Genomic DNA, 9,380 nt, shown 5'->3' with positions numbered 1-9,380 from the left:
TTCACATATCTAAAAATGCTGTGGCATCACCTTTGCTGTTGTGAATTTACCTTTATGCTTAACTTGACTTCAGCTCACAGATACCAGATCACCTTCACACTTCTACTTGAGCTAAAGGATTATCTACAGCTGGAAATCCCTCTTTCGCTATCTCTAGCTTCATTAAGGGAATTCACGTATTTTGCTCTTGAACTAAATATGCTGATCTGTTATAGAAAACTAACTCAGTCTGTCTCTTGGACCTCAAACAATTTTTGTGGTTTTGGTTTGTATCCTAGCAATTACAAACAGCTTGAAATACAGGTGACAGAAATGGACACAGTACTTCTATGAAGATATAATATCAATTGACTTCTACAATTGATACTGTCCTACTTGTCCTTTCAAAAAGTTCATTTGTCACAAGCATCTTGCAGAACACTTGTCAGCTGGTGTTTATTCTCCACTTTCCCTCTGATGTTGTCTTTTGTGTTATATTTTTGATGTTGTTATTTTACTGTGTATTTGTAGGTAAGCCTCAACACTGAGCTATTTTAAAAAATCTGATTAAAAAAAAAAAAAAAACAACCAAAAACGAGCTTTCAAGTAAACCATAAGCTTTGTATTTGCCTCTTTTAATATTTATTCACACATCCCTTTATTTTTAGTGTCTAAAAATTTTAAGTAGCATCTAAGATTTTTTTTTTCTTCTTTATTTCTTTTTACGCAATGTGTGGATGTTTAAGCCCAGTGGACCAGGATAATACACTTCAGGATGTTCTAGAGACATCACTTCTTATTTCTCGTCTATAACTGTTGTGTTCTGTAATTTGGTTAGTACTTTTACCATTCTTGATTTTTGGCATAGTAGTTTTACATAGTATTTGGAAGGAGGAGAGACAACATGGTTAACAAAATGGTATAGAAGTTTTAACACTAACTCTATTAACCAAACCTTATCATTAAAGAAGGAGTCAACCCAGTATATCTGCCAGAAGATGCCATGTTTATTGCATGAATATAAGTATCAACACTTTGATTCCATACTTATCTGTGTTTGCTGAGCCTTTGCCTTGTTCTTAGGTTAGACTGGTAGCAACTTGAAGACTGCTCTGTCTGTTCTAAGGGAACAATTGAGGCGAAGGGTTTGGGGGCAAGCTAGGGAATATAGAGTATATGTGCATATAGGTCTGGATTAGGAAGAATGGAATTCATTACAGAGGAGGAGACTGCAAGTGGGACAATGGTTAAATGACTTGATTTGTTTAATATTTGCATTTCTCTAATTGTTTAGAACTTTAGGTGTTCAAGGTCTACTTAAAAGTTAGTTAGGTCTAAAGAACCATTGGATTTGTTCTTTATTCCTTAAGTATATAATAAGTAAGTATACAATTTTAGAAGTGTTTAATACTTTCTATTAAAGGTTAAAATGAAGAGCTTTCTAGACAGGAAGTTATATTACACAAGAATCTGAATATATGTCATTTATCTTCATAATAATTTGGACTAGTTTTGTTTCTTACTGTTGAATTACCAAATAAAGTAGGGGATGGTAGTAAATGCAATGCAGATTAAGTACTACATGTCATAACACTTCAGACTGCCATTGTCATCCCTGCATATTACCTAAATGCCAGTATCTCTAAAATGTCTCAATTAAAAAAAAGCTTTAAATGCATTCTTGAAATTTATGGGCAAGTTATGATAGGCAGTGAGAGTATCTAGCTCGCCTTCTGATGTGGAATGTTGCAGCCCAATCCAGAAATACATGGGATTCAATAGCTCTGAAAGTGTTACTGAAATAGGTGCACCTTTGAGTGGAAAACTCAGTTCAAGAACCAGTTAAGTATCTTTTCCATTTGAGAAAATTTGGTAAAGAGCTGTGTTATCTTTTGCTAATATCAGAACAATTCAGGGAGGAGAGAGTAAATTGGTTCTGGTACAGGCATTGTTTGTTTTTAAAGGTAGTATCTTTGATGTTTACAGTATCCATTCAACAAGGAGTAGCTTGAAAGTAAAAAAATACTTAGATCCTATTTCACAATTTTAAACATTTTTCTCTTCTTTTGGCATATTTAGAAGTTTCTTGGTTTTTTTTTTTCCTTCTCAATCTCTCTCACAAAAATATCTTCTTGAATCACATGTCTCTTGCTCAATTGGGTCTATCACAAATGTAATCTAGTGATTACAAATGTAATCTATGCTCTGGTGTCTGGGTGAAATGTGTTCTTTGTGGTTGTTACTGCTCTACCAGAGGTGAGGGAAGTGAGAAAGCTAGACTTCTCATCTCTGGGTAAATATACTCCATGACAGTGATTTTTTTTTTTTTTTTTTTTTTTTTTTTTTAAGATTTCTTTTAAAATAAAATTAGCTTTATGCCCTGATCCAAGGGAGAAATAAAATAGTGATGTTATTCTTTACCTACACACTAAGTATATCTAATAGAACACAAGGTATATGATAGCTATCTAATAGTCTCTAATAGTTTGGGTGAAAGGAATAAAAATTCTTTCATTACATGACTGCTTTATTGACAGAAATTAAGTATTTGTGGTAGGAGAGTGGAAATAAAGAGTCCCTGTTAGTATGCTTTTTTCTCTATACCATATCTCTCAATTAGTCTCCATCACACATCACGAAGCATGAGTCTGGACTTAAATGAAACAGCAAAGGAGGACATAAGTTTTTCATAAGAAAACAAACAGCCAACACACTACCCCAGCACACAAACACCACTCCTAAACCCCCAAAATGACCCCCACCCCACCTCTCTTCCAACAAAAAAACCAATCAGAAAACAGCTTTCAAGTATCAGGGAATCTAGGGATTCACATCTACTATCTTTCTTTTTCTACTGGGCTGAATTAATTCTTGGAGACCTGAGGTCATGTGCTAGCACAGATAAGAAGAATGAAAAAGTACTCCTGGAGTAGAAGTTACAATGATCAAGAGTATTCTAAAATATCTTGCCCATGGTTATTCTCCAGCTCAAGATTTCTTCTTACAACTGACAACAGATTTTTTGGAAAGGGAGGAGTGAATTGTCTTTCATTCTGGAACATGGGGATAATGTTCAAGATAATATTTGTGTTAGTATAGGACTGCTGAAAACTTTATTTTTGCAATCCTGATTTCCCTTCAGACAGACATGATCTATAGTGGGAGGAGTGACATTGCCTACAAATGCCCAGGGTATGAATTCAGTTTTCTGACCATGATGGTTTAAGCCAGAACTGTGGGCTTAAATTCTAAAATAGAATTATTGGAAGTAACCTTTTGTTGCTGACAGATGTTGCTGCAAGAATTTTACTTCATAAATCTTTTTTTTGGAGCAGCAACCATAAACCTCAAGTGGTTTGTGAGAAGGAAATTGAAATTACTTAAGTCTCTGATCATTCTTTCCTTGGTGACAAGTATGGAAGAGCTTAGGCAAAAAATGGTTATAAATCTTTGGAATTGTTTATAGGCTAGGGAATGTTAGTACATTTTATCAGTAACTAGCCAAAAATGATAAAAAAATTTGCTCATTAAACTAAGGAGCTCAACAACATATGTCAGATCATTTTCCTGTTCCTTATATTGGTTATTCTTTGGAACACCTTAGGCAATTGAGGCCATGCTGGTTAATTTTAATACAAGAAGTAATTTCTTTTACTTCTGTTTTCATAGGCACATGAAGAAATACAGCAGCGTTAGATTAGAAGGGGACTCCTGGACTCTAGTGCCAAGCTCTTATGTCAGCTCCTCAAGTTCCGTCTTAAAACTGGTTAGAATACTGTTCCATTACCATGTTGCTGACCTATTTCAGATTGCTCTACTAGTCACTTAACCTGTTGCCTTTTTTTTAGCATTGCTATTAAAATAGCTATTCTGTATATCTGATCCTTCTCTTAGACTTTTATTCCCCAATATTATGATTGTTCTTTCACTGACAAAAATCCTCTGAATTCAGACTCATCTTTTAAGACAATCACAGAGACACAACAGATGTGTCTAACAGCTCCTCACTGTTTCCACTGGAATCTATTATTTGAGTCAATTCAACCAGTATTCCAAGTGAAACCTCCTCAAGACCTTGAATAATATGGCTTTCTTTTCTCTATAAGAAATACTTTGACCAATGCATACTAAGATGAATATTTCTTTTATAGGTCTTCTGCACGTTCACAGTTCAGTCGCTTGGTGTAGTACTCCCACATTCTTCTCACAAATTTTGAAAAGATCCTTATTTTTTGCCATTAATTTCTACTGAACCTTAAATGTGTAACCTTGTACTTTGTTCTTTTAAGCTTCAAGCTTTTTCCTTTCTCTTCTTGAGTCTTGTAATGATGTAGTATTTGATGTGATTATATTTTTACAGGTGCAAATTTTTTGTCTGTACTGAATCTTACAGGAATTTTTCAATGCAAAATATCTAGCAGGTTCTGTTATCACTTGTCAGATGCCACAGCAGAACCTGACTGCTTTCTGGGAATGATGTGTTTATTTTTAGTTAAACAAAAACAAAGCTTGTTTTCATTTTCTTACTTTCTGAGCTCTGATTAGTTGAAATACCCATTACAAAAAGACTTAACACATTTTTTCTCTTTGACAAGCTTCTGAAGAGTGTTAGAACCTACCCAAGCTTGTCAGAAGCCTAAATGCTAGTACGACCTTATTGAGCTGGGTGCTAATGGATGAGTAGTAATGAAATCAACTCTTCAGCTGAAAATATTGATGGCATGACGTTTTTAATGAACTTATAAGCACTGTTGAACACTCAAAGTTTCATATAAAAGTAGATTTCTGACTTGAAGACTGGAGTTCAAGTGTTAAAAGCCCCTCTAATTTTTCCACTCTGTGCTTTAATACTCATTCTGAAAGCAATTCTGCCACAGTGCTTGTGTCTTAATTCTGTAGGTACTTCAATCTCTCTGTAGGCAAATGGGATGTGGAAACTGTGCACGTATTTCAGCTTTGCTTTTCACTCTGGACTTATAGTAAAAAACCTATTTCCATAAACTACTTAAACTTAGCTATTGTGTCATGACTAGAACCAGCTGAAGTGGTAGAAGGACAGTAGCTTTGGAAAAAGAGGGACAGCTAGTTGGGAAGCAGTAGTACCCTAGAAAACATAGTAAAGCTTGGTAAAAGTTACTGTTTGGAGCTGCAAGATTATTGCTGAATTACTCAGCAGTTGTGCAGCAGTCTTCCACTTCAGCAACAATGTTATCATCCTGAAGTACTGCTGGTGCCTAAATGGAGGACTCCTATCTCATGTTCACTGAGCAGACACTAAAGTTCCTGAAGTCCTGAATTGAGTGTAATACATTATTAGGGGTCTAAAGAACACATCTCCTACACGTTCTGCCAGGACTCAGTACCACAGTACCCAGCCTATATGTAGACCACTGGGACACAAAATGAAATTTACCTCTGGTATGAATACATCACATTTTCCTGGTGCACATTTTGATAGATTAGATGCTATGGAGATTGTGGCCATAGCAACCTTTTTGGCTTTTAAAAATGAGTTCTGCTTGTGTTGCAAACATTCTTTCCTCTTTTGAAAAGATTTGTACAAAAGCAGCACTCCGCGAATACTGCAATTTTAGTCTTCATTTTCCTTTTTCCCTTGTGTACTGTATTGTGATGTACAAAAACTATTACTGGGATGCAGTTACCTTTCAGCATTTCTGCTGGAAGTGTTTCTGAAGTTGTTCAAGACTCTGTATCCCAAACAGGCATAATATGAGAAAGTATGATGGATCCTGTTTTCTGCTTCAAACAGAAATGCTCACTGGGACACTATTTAAGTTCCTGTTCCGGACTTTTTCCTTGGCTTAAATAATTGGCATAAAGTAGTCCTGGGAGAATGTCATATAACACGGAGTAGATACCAATAAAACAAACTAATTCTTGAAAAGCTTGCTCAATTAACTTACTTAAATGTGAAACCATCTTAATGTTGAACAGCTTTCCTCACTGAAAATAGCCCTAAACTTCAAATGCTGATGGTAAAATATCACAAGGGGGCACCAAAGGTTTTTCTTACAGAACAGAACTCTAGTTTTCCTTCTCTCTTTAACCCATACACACTGACTCAACGTTACAAATGCAAAATATTTTGCATGGCTTAAAGCACTGGTGGCTATAATTCTTGCCCCCGGGAGCTGCATACCAAAATCTACAAGAGGAGAGAGCATCCTGGAAGCAGTTCGGATGGTATTATTTCTCCAGGGCCTCCTTTACAAAGTGAAGCTGTGCTGGGCCCGCAGCCAGGTCCTACAGCAACCAGGCAAGATCATGGAATTATAGACTGGCCTGAACAGTGCCTCCTGGCTCAGTTCCTCTCTCAGCCAGAGACTTGGATTATCCAGCAGTCTCCATGCCAGTCTAGAGTACAAAACCTAACTCTTTCATGGAAGTGTTGCAGTTGAAGCATTTGAGAATTGGTAGTTTCAGGAGTTGCAAGCTCTGGACTTTATTCCCCAAGTACAGAAAATATATTTGATAATAAAATCCAATATGGTTTTATGAAGTATGAATACTGTAAAAGTGCCTCCTCTATCATGGTTTTTAAATGATTACAGGAAAAACATCGTATGGATTTTATTCATACTTAATTGATGCTCTGAAGGCTTTAGTAAACAAGAAAGGGAAAACATTAACTTTTTTAAACTCAAATTGGAAAAGACTAAGTATTCCCATGTAACATATTTTAAACAATGTCAGAATGACAGCTTTTTCTTTTTTTTTTTTTTTTTTTTTTTGTTTTGTTTTGTTTTGTTCTGGTTTTGTTTGTCTGTTAAATGAAGACGGGGTGGGAATTTGGTAACTTAAAGTGTTCTTTATTTTTTTAGCTAGGTACTCCTGGAGTCTAGCAGAGCAATAGGTAGTTAGGAAAGTCAAATATCTACAAAAGAAGACGGCTGTAATTTTTAGATGCTTTTCTGAAGCATTATTGAAATCTTAAGGAGCACCTATTAGTTATGGATTCTCATACAATTCTCAGCACCTGTTGAGTAGACACTGCTGTGTTCTTGAAGTGGAGGAACATGAAATATTTTTCTTTTTTTCCTCCTGATTCTTTTTTTCTGCTCAATGAGTCTCCCAATCTATTTCATTATAGAACTCCACAGCAACCACAGCAGTGTAACAAAAACGTGGGAACTGGTGGTCAGTGAGATGTTTTGTCTCAAACAGCTCTACTGCTATCCAGACTTGGTGCATCAGTAATATTTCACTTGGATAACTCAGCTGGGGAATCCTGGCTTTGGGGACTGCTGTCGACACCTGCTTGATAGCAAGGAAGGGAGGACATGCATGCGTTTAGTGTTTCTTGTTGGTATTTGACACCTACTGCCAGGAGATGATCTGCTAAAGGACGTGTCTGATGTTATTGGCATATGCTATTCCTGTCTGCTGAAGCTTCTTCATTATGCCTCTTGCATTGGACCTTTGGTGGACTGGAATTCCTGTTAAGCCATGATCAAGAAACTGACCTGACATAAACCAAGCTGTGAGTGACTGCAAAAAAAAAAGAAGTAATGAAATTTACTTGCGCAACTAGAAGTAGGAAGTGGTAATAAATTTGAAAAGCTTAAATTAGCACAGCCAAAATGTATTACAAACATGACTCCAGTTTATCTACATGGAAAACAGATAATAGACAGTAACAATACAATCTTTTGTACATAGTGCCAAAACTTTGGATACATCCTCTGACAGTGAAATCTCTGTGAGAAATAACTGTCACAGTTTCTTCTGATCTATATCTATGTTTCAGCTGAAAGATATGCTACATAAATCTGGTAAGACACTCCTACATTGTCCTGATAGAATAAGATTTTTATAGGAATCCTTGGGCCATTGGCAACATGGACAAGTCCAGAAGTATTCTCCAGTGACTATCTGAATAAAGACTTCTGTAGAGGTAAAGCTCTTTGGACTTCCCTCTGAGATTCTCCTCCAGTAGTTAAAGGTTTTTAATGTTGATAGCCCAAAGCTAGGTTACATTTCTTCCTTTACTGTTTCTGGAATCATAGAATGGTTTAGGTTGAAAAAGCCCACTAAGATCATTGAGTCCAACCATTAACCTGGCACTGCGAAGTCCACCACCAAACCATGTCTCTAAGTGTCACAAGTTCCTTAAACACATTCAGGGATAGTGACTCAAACACTTCCCTGTGTAGCTTGTTCCAGTGCTGGACAATCCTTTTGGTGAAGAATTTTTTCCTAATAGCCAATCTAAAACTCCTCTGTCACAACTTGAGGCCATTTCTTCTTGTTCTATCACCTGATACCTGGGAAAAGAGACGGACCCCCACTCACTACAACCTCCTTTCAGGTAGCTGTAGATAGAGAGTGATAAGGTTTCCCCTGAGCCTCCTTTGCTCCAGGCTAAACACCCCCAACTCCCTCAGCTGCTCCTCCCTCACAGGACTTGTGCTCTAAACCATTCCCCAGCTCCAGTGCCCTTCTCTGGACAAGCTCCAGCACCTCAATGTCCTTCTTGTAGTGAGTGGCCCAGAACTGGACACAGAACTTGAGGTGTGCCCTCAGCAGTGCCGAGTACAGAGGGACAATCACTGCCCTGGTCCTGCTGGCCACACCATTCCTGATACAGGCCAGGATGCTATTGACCCATCCTATTTTATTTTTAAGCACTTGCTTTTTTGCTCTTCACCTAGACTATCTTCAGGAATATTTTCTCTCTCCTTTTCAAATTCTTTTGACTGTTCATATTCCCAATAACAGTTTCCTCAGGTGTTTGCACTAATTTTTTCTGACAGCCATAGAATTGCATTAAACCATGCCTGTAAACTGGGACTATCAGATTCAACTCAGAGGCCTTACCATCACCACAGGCAGCCTCTGTGCTTTTGCCAACAGAATAATTTAAGGGCTAGCTATCTGACACTGGTTTTGTACTTCCCTCTCATGATCTGACTCCCACTTTGGCACTTCTGCAGTCAATGTTTAAATAGGTTTCCTAGCACCTGTTTTCAGTGTATGTGACTGCAGCTTTCAGATGCAAAACTAAAATCTCTGTGGTAATCATCTGAAAAAGAAACAGTAGTTATATCCAACTAAAGTCAGATTTCTGTAAAAATATTTAGGTATTAAAGGTGTCATAGCAGGAAATGCCCCCTTATATCTGAGATGCAGTGTTTCTATGGAAAATCAATAGCTGCCCTTGAGTATCTCTCTAGAGGTGTATCTGCATTTTTGTTATTAGTATTTGCTACCTTTTGAAAATTACATGAAAATTCATGACTTCACTATGACCACTGCCAGGAATCAAGCACAGGTTAGCACCTACAAACACAACTGTGCATTTGGATTTAATAAAGCAATCCAGTTTACATTTTGTCTTTACCTGAGCAAGTCCCAAGGAGGCTTGTTCATCCAGCAAGCTG

This window comes from Corvus kubaryi, unplaced genomic scaffold (genome assembly GCF_017639235.1).
Source record: "Corvus kubaryi isolate FWS band 111438036 unplaced genomic scaffold, C.kubaryi_AGA036_p1.0 37385, whole genome shotgun sequence".
NCBI classification, from domain to species: Eukaryota; Metazoa; Chordata; class Aves; order Passeriformes; family Corvidae; genus Corvus; species Corvus kubaryi.
Note: the sequence above shows the minus strand (reverse complement) of the source record.